General features: G+C 33.0%; 1 long non-coding RNA gene across 1 annotated transcript; it reads right to left on the bottom strand.

Moving 5' to 3' along the window:
• Nucleotides 1-6,539: 6,539 nt before the first annotated feature.
• On the bottom strand, nucleotides 6,540-11,746 carry LOC143249317 (uncharacterized). Its single transcript, XR_013027719.1, has 2 exons — nucleotides 11,430-11,746; nucleotides 6,540-6,979 (listed from the first exon to the last, which is right to left on the bottom strand). It is a non-coding gene; the product is annotated as an uncharacterized LOC143249317 (long non-coding RNA).
• Nucleotides 11,747-12,019: the final 273 nt, after the last annotated feature.

The following is a 12,019-nucleotide window of genomic DNA, read 5'->3' on the forward strand; positions in this document are numbered from 1 at the left end:
TTAAACATCTGCCGGAAAGAATTTTTCCTATAGACAGTGCAAGAGATGACTGTGAAACACGATTTTGAAAAGCTAACAAATGCAAGCCAAAGAAGTGGTCAGTTACTTCTTTGGTGCTGACGTTTTCCGTGATAGTCCATGGAATGGTACGGGCATGGTCGGGCAAATGAGTAAGTTTAATACCATGAAGATAATTAAGGTGGTCTTCCATAACTCCCTTCCTCAAGAGTAGGCACTGTTCGAACCAGGACAAATGGGGTGTGGGCATTTTCCTTAACCTACAGCCTAGTGTGAATCTTAGGAAATAATCATACCATGGGAGGCAAAATCAATAGCTGGTGAAAGAATATAATGAAAAAACAGTGTACTTTTCTTTCTCAAAAACTGTGTGTAGATTGAAGAATATCAAGAACAAGGAGATGAAACTATCAAATCATGAAGACTGTTCATGAAGATGAATGTGTTTAGATTAATTCATAAGTCAACCTGAAGGTGCAAAAGAGACACAAGAAAGTAAGATAGATGACAAATGTGAGATAAAGTCTGCAAGCATCAATATCCAGGTAAGAATACATCAACATAAGGAGCTGGCAGACCTATCTAGTAAGTGTAGGAAGCAATAGGTCTCCAGATAAAGAATAAAAACAGTGATGGAAACCACAAAAAAAAAGACATTCGTGCCATCTGATAATACATAAACCAGAAACAGCAGATTGTCCACATCCAAATAAGAATAGAGGTAAAAGATAGAAGGAGATAGGAGATAAAGAATGATCACTTTCCTGATAAGCTGAAGTATTGAAAAGAAAACTTTGATCTGGGAGGAGAAATAAATAAGCATGGTGAAAAGGAGTGTGGAAAGAATTGACAACATATACATCCAAATGAAAGATACCACAGTTGAAAAGGAGAAAAAAAAATGTCTTTAGAGAAAGATGGTACAGATATCAAGAAGCCAATGTTTCAAATAGGACATGTGTGAGAGCATGTAAAACTACATGAAAGTCTCAGTCAGGCAAAGAGATTAGTGAAGAAGGAATGACCAAACAAAGTGGAAAAAACAGAGGAAAGAAACACCTGATGGTAACAAGAAAGGATATGTGTAATTGACAAATTTGTCCACTAATCAGTTATGGCAGAGACTGAAAATCCGTAATTGAACAATTATGTGAAAAGGCCAAAATATGGACAATGTCAAGAAAACCTGGGAGTTGCAAATGGCAGATGGAACAACTATAAAGAACTTGCAACTTCCAGTGACAAAGTTCAAAGATGACAGGAACGGGATAAGAAGGCAAAACAATTCAAAAGTCCAGCCCACCAGGAAGTGGAGTAAACAAATTCGACACAAGAAGAAAGGGTGACACCACGTAAGGTTGGAGCAAGAAAGGGGGAAAGGGCAGAGGATAAGGGGATTTCAAAGCCAAATGAAGAGAAGAGGAACCAGGCAACAGGACCCAATGAGGAGTGTTATATATAAAGGCCTTGACAAAAGGAACAAGATGAAGAATGAAATAGACATTCAGAAAAAGGTGAGAAAAGTCTTGGCTGAAAGCATCAACCATCAGAGATTAAGAAGGAACTGAAAATCAGATAAATGGAAGTTTGGTGTTGATAGCAGTGGCAAAGGTATTAGGAGCATGCCCAATGAGAAAATGAGAGTGGAGTGACCACTCTGTAGGTAGAATCCAGTCTGGTCAAAAAAGGTGATCTGTTTTAAGGTTTAGAGCCATAGCAATTCAATTCAAGCTGTAAAGGAGATAAAGATATGATAAATCTGGTGAAGCATGACTTACAGAAGTTTCCTCAACTCTAAAGAGAGCCCAGAATAAGTGATATGAATCAATTTTTGTACTCACCTCAACAAAGTAGCCATGGATTAATCATAGGAACTGAAGGATCACAAAGAATAAAAAATCATAGCACATCTAAAAGCATTCTGAGAGGCAACATAACACTTCAAAGGCCCCACTGGATATAACAAATTATCAGAATACAATCAATTATAGAGGTGAGGAATGGCAGTTCATTCAGGAATATGAGCCATGAAAATTGATGACCTGAGGGCAGTACAGATGGGGGAAAAGTAAATAGCATGTTTATGAAATAATTGCTGAAATGGCTTTAAGGTTAGTGTAATGAGGTAAGAACATACACATATATATTCTTCTAAAACTTTTAGTGAGACAACAGATTTTAACTCAATTTACATCATTAACATTGTTCAATTATCAAGACATCTCAAATGTATTCAAAATACTAGTTCTATTATGTGCTGCATTATCCAGTTGTGCAGCTCATATTGATCCAAAAGCATTTACACTGTCCTCTGTACGTTATTGTGCATACATATTGTTGACTTACTGACAAAAATTGTAGGATTTAGGAAAGAGTATCCACTTTGGGCCTTCATCTATGTTCAGTTTGTTTCCAACCCAGTCACCAAAAAAATGAAAGTCTGGCTGTAGACACAAAATTTGGCTCAAGACATAGCAAGCCTGGATAGTGGCTCACCTAACATGCTGCACATGGAAGACATATTGAGATAAATTCAAATGCAGATATGTCAAAAAACACTGTTCAAACGTCTTGTTCTCTTCTCCTTTTCCAACAGAAGCTGAGGTAATATCACAACCTTTATGGGTACACATTTGAGGCAATGATGCAAGCAGTAATAAAATAGTAGTGTCAACCAACACTAAATGTTAGCCAGAGTTCCAAAACGTGTAGGTTGTGCAACTTGGACCTCGCAAATGCAACAACATTCACATTAGCATCTTCATGCCTGCATGGATCATCAATGTCTTGTAAACACATGATCAAACTGAGTGATGTACAACTCCATCTTACCAATAACATGACCAAGTTAAGTGTTGTACAACCCCATCCTCTTAATGCAAATCACAAAAAGTTTGTGGGTGAGATAACAAAAGACCTCCTGTTCCACTGTTGCAGAGATAAGCAGCCCAATCTTTCGGAACGGTTGTTTTGTACGAGACCTACCTCTGGAGCTTATCCCATGAACATTCCATTGTCTATTAAACTGAACTATTGGCTATATATTTGTCCCAAACATACAGACTATGAATATTTTAAAGTTTTAACCTGATGAGAGTACAAAGTTAGTATCTATATATACTTCAAAAATTCTAGCACTACTTGATTTACCATGTTTATAATACTTCTTTCACCAAAATGTTCATACTAACTTTTGGAGATAATCCAATGGAAATACTGTTGCAAATTACTTCAAAAAATAGTGCAAAGTTTTACAAGTAGTAAGTGTCATTATTGTGCTGCAACAGAAATTTTTGCTACTGTAGAATAATGATCCAAGTTACCTACAACTGTTTTTCAGACAAAACCTTCCCCCTTTGTATCAGGCACATTTGATGTCAGTTACCAATCTTTAATCTCTATTATTTTATTTACGGAGTTATGATAGCAGAATTTGTGATAAACATGACCATGGGTCCTACAAAATAAATCCACTTTTTTATCCTCATTCAGATAAGAAATGAAGTCACCAGCTAAAAATATTAAAACAAGCAAAACAATTCTGGTAAGTTTTGCTTTGTTAGAAAGAAATATGGCAGTAACTATCATAAGAAATATTTTACAAAATGGTATGTGGCATTTCCTTAAACTTCTCTAGCAGGACAAGCACCATAACATAAGTTCAGAAATTCTTCCGTAATAAAGGTATGATTGATGTACATAATTTCAAGTTTTGCCAGAGAGAGTAACAAGTTGCTAGATGAAAAAGAATTGTCATGACAATCATTTTTTGGTTTTCTAAATCACATTTAACTTAATTAATATTATATGCAGCTCCTTACAAAAGCTTTCTGAAAAGTCAACTTAAATCTACTTTTCATCATTATTCAGATAAGAAATAAAGTCTTCAACAAAACTTGACAGGCAAAATTTTTCCTTTATTAAGTCAAAATATGGCAGTATAAATTAAAATGAATGATTAAAACAATGGTTAATGATGTTTTACTGAAGTCCATTATCAAGAACAGCACAACAATAAGCTTCGCAATTCTGAAAAGGAGTTAGTGTGTAGTTGTCTATAAATTTTACAAGCTTACACCTTATTTTGAAACCTAAACTCTTGACCTATCATAGCTACCCTAACCAGTCTTTACCCAACTGAGAGTCGTACAATAACCATGCTTTACATTTAACTATTTCTGCCTCTCTTTCAAAGAACTTGAGATTGTGGGAATACTGGTAATGTCTCATCAGGTTTTGAAAATAAAGGACAATGTCTCACCCAAATATTTTTATATGATCTGTGTTTTTATCTGTTTTTTATTACTTTTTTGAAGCATTTTGAAAGTTTGTTTGCCTGTTTTAAAGCAAGAATTTGACTATGTGAGGAAAATTAGTTCAAAAGAATGTTTCCAAATGAAAATTTAGGTAGGTAATTTGGTAATTATAATTTGTATTTTTCAGGATAAGAAATTAAACATTGTTGCATAAAATTAGAATCTCATCAGAAAGAAATGGTTCTATTGCAATAAAGCATTTGTCAAACACATTTTTCAGTTGAATACAAGAGACTAAAAAGTTTATTTTTGGAAAATGCAAGACATTTATATGAAAAATTTGTCTGAACATAAAACAAAAAATGATGGTTTACTTCATGTAAAGAAAAACATAGAGCAACCACCCACAACTGAAACATTGTTCAAACACATTTCTTAAATATTTAGAAAAACTGAAGAAATTTTGGTGGTCGACTTCATTTGATTACTGCATTCAAGTCTTGTTCTAATTTTTCATAAAGTATGCATCTTATATTTTATTAAAGTAATCCCAAATTTTTGCAATACTGTACTTATGAACAGGAATGTAACATCATAAGTTTTGTTTTAGAGCACAAGTCAGTGATCATGAAAATAAGAAATTGTCCTGGATCCTAAGATTATTGGCATCTATCATATTCATTACAGAAGATTTTAAACTTAAGATGTAAATGCTTTTAATATGCTATCCCTGCCTTAGAACTTCAAGAACACACTACTGACCATCATTTTAATTATTCCTTTTAATCAAGACAACCATATTCCTTCTTATTAAATAAAGTAAAATCAAAACAGGACAAAACAGGTTGAAAAAGAAAGAGCCCTACCTTATTAATCTGTTGATTGACAATTTATTATCTAAGTGAGGATGAAAGAAATGATTTAGTTTTAACATAATAATCAAAAGCTTTTTTAAGGTGTCACATAGAGTACCAGTGCAGAAAAATTACCTCAGTCATGCAGCTGGATAAGTTATTTAAATGGATTTAAGACAGGCTATGTGGAAGGATGGGAAAAGTTAACAGAGTTCAGACAAACTAATGTTACAAATAGTGTGACCTGTGATAGGATCACTGCTTTCCTCATTTACATTACTGAAACACTGTTAATTAAGTTTACAGAAGATACAAACATCTTCAGTCAGAAATGATTTGATTTTGCACAAACTTAGATTAGTTGATTGTTAGGTAAATACATGACAAATGGTATATAATTATAACATATAATTATAATGTTATGCACTGGGATTACCACTACAAGTTAATGATAAACTTTAGATTGGAATGCTTTTAATTATGTTCATGAAATTAATGACTCAGGGCACTGGCTGAATTCTTAAGCCTTCGTGACAGTGTTCTATTACATATGGTAAATTTTGGGTTGAATATACTGATTATCAGTCTCAGATGGCTACAGTATCATTAATCACTATTCAGGCATCATCTGGAGCACTGCATGCAGTTTTGGTCTCCATATTGTAATAAGTACATTGAGTTGATAGATATAATTCAGAGAAAGGTCACAAGGATATTATTTCTTGGATAGATAGGTTGAACTATGATGACAGATTCTTATTTCTTAATTACTTTTCTCACGTAAAGAGAAGGCCCAAAAATGATTTGAAAAATTCAAAACTATCAAGTAAATAGATCAACCTTTTTGTGTGTTAAATTCTAAGGATGGTAGGTCAAACAAGAGTTCACAAATTTAAGATCTGGAAAGGTCAAACTCATCTCCAGTTGAGGATTTTTTCTTTCAATAGGGTGGTGAATGTGGGGAAGAATCTGTCATCTATAATGCAATTCTACAGAAGTTTAAGAAAAAGAGCTGTTGAACATTTGGAGGTGGATTTAATAATTAAGTTTTATAAGGAAGGTTGGGAGTTAAGAGATAATAGTACTAAAATAAGCAAAATTACCTAGTGCAAGGGGTTTCCAACGTAAGAGTGCCCGAGGGCCACAACTACAGTCACAAGTCTAGTGGTGGGCGGCATTATATTTTTGTCAAATTAGGGCTTGTTAGTGTATTACATAATGCAAAATAAAGAGTAATAGATCCATGGTAGGGTTAATTTATGTCCTTTCAACATAGTAAAATGAGTTATGATTGGGGAAGGAGTTAATCTGAATGGGACTTACTTTATGTTACATGATATTTGGATGGACATATTTTCAAAAAAAGATGTATTTCATTGTGAAAATAAAAGGAAAATATAACTTAAACATGTTCAATTATGTAATGAATAATTTTATTGAAAAAATGCTGCATATAAAAGAAATTAGAATAGCAAACATATCTATGATATTTAATAAACTAAGTACATAAAAGTTTCAATGTGAACTATGAGGTCGCTCAGCAACACTGACCAAAGCAGGTTTGTTGACATGGAGTTCTGTCATTGCTAGTCTTAGGAGGTGAAGTAGAGAAGAATCTGTGAGGCGACATCTGTTGTGGTTCTTAATGAATTTCATAGTGGAGAACACACTTTCACATATATATATGTGCTACCAAACATTGATGTAATTTTCTGTCCAAAGTACACAGATTTGAAAATAGATTTTTTGAAAGTAGTTTAAAGAAATCTGGTCCTTCTTCTTGTCTGGTTTGCAGAAAGGGATCAGCTTGCAAATCACATAATTCAAGTTGAACATCAGCTTGTTGATTTTCTGTTAACACAAAGAGGATTATTGAACAGCTCTATCCTGCTTTTTATAATTTCAAATTCTTCGAATCTTGCATTAAACACATCAATAATATCTTCAAAATTTACACAAAATTCTAAAAAATCAAGTGACTCATCATCTTTGAACTGTTCTATTAATTACTGACAACTCAGAAAGTGGCCCAAGTCATTGTTTTCTAAGTAAACTTTGAAAATTCTTAACTTCTTTTGAAACCCATTTATGTTTCCCATTAAATCTGATATCATCTAGTTCTGCCCCTCGAGCTTTAGGTTGAGATCGTTAAGGTGAGTGGTGATGTCTATGAGAAAAGCCAGTTGTATCAGAAAATCCTTACTTTTGAGCTCTTCTTCCAATTGTGTTGTATCTGATGAAACAAATTGATTGAGGAATACAGGGATTTCTTTCCTTATTCCAAAATATTGTTCACAACACTTTCGGGCACTGAGCCACCTTACTTGGTTTTAAAGTCAATATATGCTGCTTCCATATCCTCCAAGAATTGCTTTAGCTGCCAATGTAAAAAAGCTTTGTTTCCTCCTCTTATCAGGTAAATAACTTTAACAAATTTAAAACTTTGTTTTGATTCACTGATTTCCACCACAAAGCTCCTTGATGAATAACACAATGAAATGTTGGGCAAGTTACTTAATTTTCCTTAAAAAAACCAACAAAGCCTAATTTTTTCCAATCTTTGCAGGTGTGCCATCTGTCACTATTGCTGAACACTTATTGAAACCTCCGATTTTATCAACTGAATTTTTCACTGCCTTGAAGATATCCTTTCCTTTTGCGGCCCCATGAAGAGCTCATACATTCAATAATACCTCTTTCTTTGAAATATCTTCAACAACACATACAAATATTAACAGCTGACTAACATCTGCTTCATCAGTACTTTCGTCAAGACAGAGAGAAATAAGTACTTTTTTTCCCAGTCCAACAAGCGAGTTTTCTAATTGTTCTCCCATATCAGTGACCCTTCTTTGTATGGTTTGGTTGGAAAGTGGCACTGATTAAAATTTCTCAGCAGTTTTGGCATCCCAAAACACCTTTGCCATTTCAACAGCACATTTCTTTATTAAACTGCTATCAATAAAAGGTTTCTTTGCCCTTGCAAGGTCAAGAGAAATGATGTATGAAGCATATGAAGTAGATGTCTGGCTTTCTGACAACTTGCTAAACATATTCGTTTGTTGTTTTAATTTCTTGCTGAAATCCACAATCTGAACTTTGAGTTTTCCTTCATACTTTTTTATACTTTTATTCGTGCATAGTTGAATAATGTTTTTTCACATTAAATTCTTTGGGCATTGATATAATTTGCATACAAATCAAACACTACAACTTGCCAATATTGTTTGTAATTAAATAATCAAGTTCCCAACATTCCTGGTACACTATTTTCACTGTTAATCTTACGTTTCTTAAAAAGTTTGTTCATTTTTATATTTAACATGGAATTAAACAGTGATAATTTACAACATATCGACCACCACAACAGCAAACAGACAGACTGGCAACAGCCACCAGCTGGGCAAGTTCACTTTGTCTAGCAGAAAGGAGGGAGTATATAACTCAGTGAATCCACTTTGTCTAGCAGGGGGAATGATGGTATACTATGTTCACTTTGTCTAGTAGAAGGGAGGGAGTATACAACTCAGTGAATCCACTTTGTCTAGCAGGGGGAATGATGGTATACTATGTTCACTTTGTCTAGCAGAAGGGAGGGAGTATACAACTCAGTGAATCCACTTTGTCTAGCAGGGGAATGATGGTATACTCACTTTGTCTAGCAGAAGGGAGGTGTATATGACATATCCATTCTAGCAAATGATGGTATACTATCAATGTGACATATTACTCTTAATCAATTATAGAGGCATAAGGCATAATAAACATATAGGTGCTGACAAAATAAATTTTAAAATTCATTAGTGAATACTAGTTGGAGCTTTCATGCATTTTTACCTCACAAGTAAGAATTTTTCATTTCTTCATTACAAAAAAAATATTATAAAAGTAGGTTATGTTTCAATTGACTTTCGCAGGCCACATAAAACCATGCAGCCTGCGTGCCACCTGTTGCAAATCTCTGGTGGATCGATGGGATAACAGCATCTGAAGACAATACAAATAGAGGACACAAGTTTAGGATTTGGAAAAACAGACTTGGCTTCAGTTAATACATTTTTATTTACATAACAGGATGACTGACTCAAGGAGTGTGTTACTACTGGCAATAGTGAAGGTTGGCACTTTACAAGAGTTTATTGATGGGTTTACAGTCTTACTTTCTCACAAGTGGATATGTAAGGAGAGCTTTGTAAAACCAACCAAATAGTCCTCTGTTGTCATACTATTGTTATATATTACAAGTACATAAAGTAATATCTTAAGAATGGAATCCTATTAAATCAAGAATTATGAAGAAAAAATGCACAATATTAGAAAGCTGTAACTCATTAAGTGTTTGAAGTCAACATATTTCAATGAGGATTTTTTTAGTTAAATGCTTATGAAATACACTCTGAAAACAACTTAAACTGAGATCCTTTTTGAGCAAGAAATATAAAACATGTAACTTGTTTAATAAAATATTTTATTCATCAAAAAAGCTGTATTTTGTAAACTATTCAAAGCAAATAATGAAATTGTTGTTAAAGCACAACTGATAAATTTAAAATAATTTTGAAAGCAAGTTATAATTCATTTTGCAAAAGACAAGCAATAGACATTAATCATTATGTTTTTCACACATAATAAACATAACACCAAGAAATGTGTAAACTGTAATCACTGTAAAGAGACTGTTGTGTGAATCAACCTATTTTCTGTTGATTCCAACTGTACTGTAGAAAATAACATTTTTATTTCAATAACAAATTCATTTATTTTCTGGTTATTTCTCAAAGAAACATTCTCAAGAGTGTTTGTTTTGATTTGATTATTTGTTTACAATGTTATGTCTATTATCACCTTATAAAGTATTCACAATTATGAGGATAATTTGTAATTGGTTGATTTACTACCCTGTGATGCTAAGTCATTGGTCAAAGATTAGCACATTTTATCAATGAACTGTCAGTGTAAAGATGGCTATGAAGAATGTTTATAAAGAATGCACCATCTGATGGTACATTTTATTACTTACACTTAGTGTTTGGTAACTTAAATATCTTGTCAAAATCTGGGTATCAGTTAATCTGAAAATGTCTGAAGGTTATTGATGGTGCTATTATTTTTGTAGTCTGTTACTATTTGTTAAAAGTAGTGCTCATCAACAATGCTAAAATTTAGAGGAGGAAAATTTTAAATCAAATTATATGCGATAAAAATATTTACCCAAAACAATACTATTTCTTCATTAAAATACATAAATAAAATAACACATATAATAGAAACTTGCAAATTGATTATATATTTACTATAGTGTAATTTTAAAGACTTTGTTGTTGTTTTTTTTTTCAATTATGAACTAATAAATGCTCCATGGTATGAACTTCATCTTAGCAAATGGGAGCTACTGCTACACCTGTATTGTCATTTCTACAATAATTGGTCCAGTAATTAGGTCACTCAGTTTGCAACTGAGAGTTGAGGTGCCATTTCTCATCCTTCAACATGCTCACTCTTACAACCATGGAACATTATATGCAACACTTAATCCCACTACTCATTTGTAAACAGTAGCAAAAGAGTTGGTAGTGTCGACAAACTACATTCTCTCTAGTCTATTACTTAAACATTATGGACGATTATTACAAGTGGCCTTGTGTGGCTTTGTATGAAATTTCAAACTAAACTAACTAAAAGAACACTATGTATCATCTTAAACAGAAAACATGCAGACAATAGTAATAACACAGTAAGCAATATGAACCATTTAACCTTTACAGGTAGTTACATATTTCTAGAATATTTCACTACCAAAGTTAATTTCTACAGCAACAATAAATGAATAACATTAGTAATGCTATTACTGGTACAAACAGCAGTGCTGTCAGAAGGGGTATTAAGGCCGTGTTTTCTATTTGCAGAACCATGTCGGCTGTAATGCGCTATTATAATTAAATACACCTTATAATTAGTATGCTTGCTGCTGACACTGTCAATGACAGTTCTAATACTAAACACTAGAAATATAACCTTGGTATATTGAAAACATTACGTTAGGCTAATCGCTGTTTAACTTGTACTTCGAGTTTAATGAACTTATTTTCTTATAGGAATTATCTTTCTCAGCTTTTCATGATGACGAGAAATCCACCTGAAGTGAAAATGTATTCTCAAGATGGCTGGTATGGATAGTAAAACTTTAATTAAAATACAGTTCTGTACTTTTAAGTTTCATCTTTTTCCTCTTACGTCTTTGAATCTATTTAATTCATCTCACATAATTAAATAATAAGATAAATAACTTTTACTTTCTTACCTTTACACAGTATCAAAATATGTGTATCCATTGTAGCATTTGTAGTTGTACAGAACGTTAGGTTTGGTTCCAGGAAATTTATATTAGATTTAATCAGTTCTGCTACGAGTAGATATATCTTAGAGCTTCATAACAAACAAGAGCAAAAGTATCGTTATTTGCAACACAGCACACTTTTGTTTTTGAAATGTAAGTTTTTCTAAAATTTATAATAAATCAAGTCCTACTAACTCAACCACATGTATAATAACATTCTAATACCAACTTCTAACAGTAACACTTTAATTCGCGCCATTTGTATACTTCGCCATCTGTCCTTTAAAAACCGACACACTCGAAAAGAAAAAAAAATTGACAAAACAATGTTTCAGCTAAAACACTCGCTTGATTGTTTTGTTTGGGACTGTATTTTTGCTGACATTTTAAAGTAAAAATAATCTTGTTTGTTTTGTTGTTAAATACAAAGATACACAATGCATCATCTGCCCACCTTGGGTATCGAAACCTGATTTTTAACAGAAAAAGCACTTAGACACTCACCGCTTAGCTTGTGGGTGAAAATAGCTCTCGTGTTCCTTCCATAATTCGAC

Source organism: Tachypleus tridentatus, chromosome 4 (assembly GCF_004210375.1).
Source record: "Tachypleus tridentatus isolate NWPU-2018 chromosome 4, ASM421037v1, whole genome shotgun sequence".
Taxonomy (NCBI): domain Eukaryota; kingdom Metazoa; phylum Arthropoda; class Merostomata; order Xiphosura; family Limulidae; genus Tachypleus; species Tachypleus tridentatus.